The sequence below is a fragment of the Hevea brasiliensis genome, chromosome 17, assembly GCF_030052815.1.
Source record: "Hevea brasiliensis isolate MT/VB/25A 57/8 chromosome 17, ASM3005281v1, whole genome shotgun sequence".
In the NCBI taxonomy this organism is placed as follows: domain Eukaryota; kingdom Viridiplantae; phylum Streptophyta; class Magnoliopsida; order Malpighiales; family Euphorbiaceae; genus Hevea; species Hevea brasiliensis.
Genome location: NC_079509.1, coordinates 52,268,569 through 52,272,236, shown reverse-complemented (window position 1 = coordinate 52,272,236; position 3,668 = coordinate 52,268,569). Strand labels below are relative to the sequence as shown.

General features: G+C 35.5%; 1 non-coding gene across 1 annotated transcript; it reads left to right on the top strand.

The window, feature by feature from the left end:
- Positions 1–2,339: 2,339 nt before the first annotated feature.
- LOC131175657 (small nucleolar RNA R71) lies at positions 2,340–2,446 on the top strand. Its single transcript, XR_009145849.1, has one exon. It is a non-coding gene; the product is annotated as a small nucleolar RNA R71 (small nucleolar RNA).
- Positions 2,447–3,668: the final 1,222 nt, after the last annotated feature.

Genomic DNA, 3,668 nt, shown 5'->3' with positions numbered 1-3,668 from the left:
GCAAAATGATCAACATTAAAGTTGTTCCTTATTTTGTCTAGTTGAATTTCCTTTTTTGAATCACTCCATTTGGAGTTTTGTAGCTCAAGTTATGGTTCAAAAACCACAACTGGCCGGATTGGAATTTTTCTGGACTGACCATATCTATAGTGCAGTGAACAGTGACTGCAACTCACTTGTTGGATAGGTTCTGGTCATAATTTGTGTTAGATTTCTTCATGAAAGTTGTTGGTCTATATCTGAACTTGTTGCTGGTAAAATTTTAGGTCAATTGGACCATTCCACACTGAGTTATGGCCAAATGAATAATCACTATTCATTTAGTCATTCTGCAGAAATAGATTGTAGGTCACCCGGATTGGGGCAAGCTTTTGGTCCACTTGGTTTGGTCTTATGGGCATGGTTTCTTCACTAAAGTTGTGACATTATGTGTCTAGTTTCATGTCCAATTAGCCTTACACAAATTGAACCTCTATAATTCAAGTTATAGCTGCCCAAACCTACTGGACTCATGTCCAATTCTGTAGGTCACCTAGGGCAGCCACACTAAACCTAATCCCATCACTAAACACACTTCATTTCTTGTTTACCAATAACCAAATGGTCACTAATTGACCATTAAAATGTTCCTACACCATTATAGGATTAAAACCTCAATTTGGTCAAAACCCTAAATTCTCAATTCCTCTATTCTTCCATTAACTTACAATATAAGGTGCTAAGTGTTAATTTCATATCAAAGGACAGCTTATATACTCTTTTAATCTAAAAAAAATCATCAAAACTCTCATAAGTCCATGGCTGCCAAAAATGGTAAAAATTCATCATGCAACTTTTGTTTAATTTCACTTAATTTTCACACTTAATTCCTACTCCACATATGATATACATAAAATTTCTAGAAGGAATTGGCACTAACCTCTTTTGAGAGATAACTTGAGCTTATAAATTTCCTTAATTTCTTCTTCTAATTGCTACCTAGAGATGGTTTAAGGTGTGAGGAAGAGGTTTAGTGAAGAAAGTTTAGGGTTTTATGGTGAAAAGGTAAGGTTTAGCATGAGAGAAAGAGAGAAGCTCTTCAATGGTAGAGGGAGAAGATGGCTACCCGAATTTGGGAAGAACAATCTGGTTTCTTTTTATTTTTTTATCCTTATTTATTAAGTTTTTATCCTCTTAAAATGTTTGTCAAGCTCCCATTGGTTGGCACTTTAATTTATTGTAAATTTTAATTTAAACTTTATGACATCATGGCTTATGTCATAAGTCTAATTTTTATTTTAAATTTCTTTTCTTTTCTACACATTTCTAATTTAATTTTTAGCAATATTTGTTTATATTTTATATTATAATAATTATTTACTTAACTGGACAAGTCGGCCAAAAATCACCTCTGAAGGCGAAATGACCAAAATGCCCTCCGTTTGGCTTAACAGACCAAAATTGTCTGTACTGACTGAAAAATTTTCCTAAGTATTTTCTTGGCATTCTAATGCCATAGAAATCTCAATGACCCTTCTCTGGAGTTCCAAAAATTATTTTATGAATTTTTCCCTAGGTCTAGGGCTCCTAGTTGCGAGAACCGCAACTTCCTACTAGGTTACCCATCACTTGGGCTTCGGCTCATTTAACTTGGTTGTATTTTATTTCTAAAATTTTTCCTAAATTTTTCTTATTAATATTTGAGTTAATTATGGTTCCTCACTTTAGTTTAAATATTTTTCCGGACGTTCTAGCTGTCCGGACTGACACTGGTCACCGAAACAGTAGAATGTACAAAGTTGCTATAGGGAGGGTGTTACAAATTTCATTGAGTGACATACCTTGATTTGAGGATTCACTTGTGGTCTCTGCTGCTGATATTGGTTTTGTACTGGTTGATTCCCATAACTCAAATTGGGATGATCTCGCCATCCCGAATTATAAGAATTAGAAAAGGGTCATACCTGCGTTGTGGTTGTCCAAAATTTCCTACTGCATTAGCATGTTGCAATGATTCATCCTCTTGTAATGTAGGACACATGTCAGTACCATGACTCAAACCTGAACAAATTCCACATACTTTAACCATTTGCATGTTCCCTACAGCCAATTGCCTCACCCAAGAAGTTAAATCAGAAATCTGTTTCTCAAGGTTAGATGTACTTACCTCATTAACCTTCTTAGGTGTGTGATCCATTGTCATTCCAAACTACTGAGAGTTTGCTGTCATGTTAGCAATCAGCCTCCTTGTATCTTCTGGTGTCATGTCAACCAAAGCTCCTCCATTAGCAGCATCTATCATACAGTGGTCCATTGGTAGAAGTCCCTCATAGAAATATTAAATCAAAAGCTGCTCACTTATTTGATGATGGGGACAACTTGCACACAGTTTCTTAAATCGCTCCCAATACTCATACAAACTCTCTCTATTGTACTACTGGATGCTATAAATTTCTTTTCTTATGTTAGCAGCATGGGAAGCAGGAAAATACTTCTCCAAAAACATCCACTTCATCTCATTTCATGAGTTGACAAATCCAGAAAGAATGTAATATAGCCAATCCTTAGCTGTACCTTCCAGTGAGAAAGGGAAAGCTCAAAGCTTAATCTGCTCCTCTGAAACTCCTTGAGGTTTCATGCTGGAACACACAACATGAAATTCCTTTAAATGCTTATGTGGATCCTCACCTGAAAGACCATGAAACTTAGGCAACAAATGGATTAGTCCAAACTTTAACTTAAAAGCAACATCTAAAGCAGGGAATTGAATATACAAAGGCTGTTGGTTTAGATTAGGGGCAGCTAACTCTTTCAAAGTCCTAGCAAACATGGTTTCATTTTCATAATCTGAATCCGAACCTAATTCCCTTGGAGAATGGACTCCTTCAGATGTACTCAGCACTTGAATCAGGTTAGCCTGCTTAGCTTGCTTAGCTAATTTTCTTAACTGTTTAGCTATTTTCTCTACTTCTGGATCAAAGACCAACTCACCAGATTGAGAAGTTCTTGTCATAAACAAAAAGAATCAAACTAAAAGACAGAAAAATGCCTCAAAACCCTAGAAAATGGTGGAATTTGGCCTCAAGAGGGTGGGGCCAATGAATTCTATGGATTGATTGGTTTTTTCAGAACGTCGTCTCCTTCAAAACAAGTATAGAATGCCCTCCTAATTCAACCAAAATTCTGTCAATGAATAGTAACACCATAATTTCTGCTGCAAACCTGAAAACAGCAACACTTCACAAACAAAGATAATAACAGAATATCCTAATACTAAAAACACGAAATCCAATAAACTTTCAGTCCTCGGCAACGACGCCAAAATTTTGATGGTTATCGATTCCACCAAAAATTAACTGAAATTACCAATAATGAAATGCTCTTTTATTTTCTGAATGCAATAAGTGGTAATCCAGGTCGAACCCTAGATACAGAGTTACTAAATTTCATGCACGTGTGTAACAGGAAAAGGGGGTTGTAACACTAAATCAGAAGAAATCAAGTTCAGAAATTAAAAAACTAAATTTAGATATAAAACTCTCAATTTAAACAAACTTCAGTCCAAGGTAATTCGCATTCCAATGCATAACTCGATCATAGGCAAAAGAAATATAATTATCTCTTATTGAATACTTAACATAGATTTACCAAACAGTGAGGTAAAATCCCTAACTTCCCTATACTCGTCA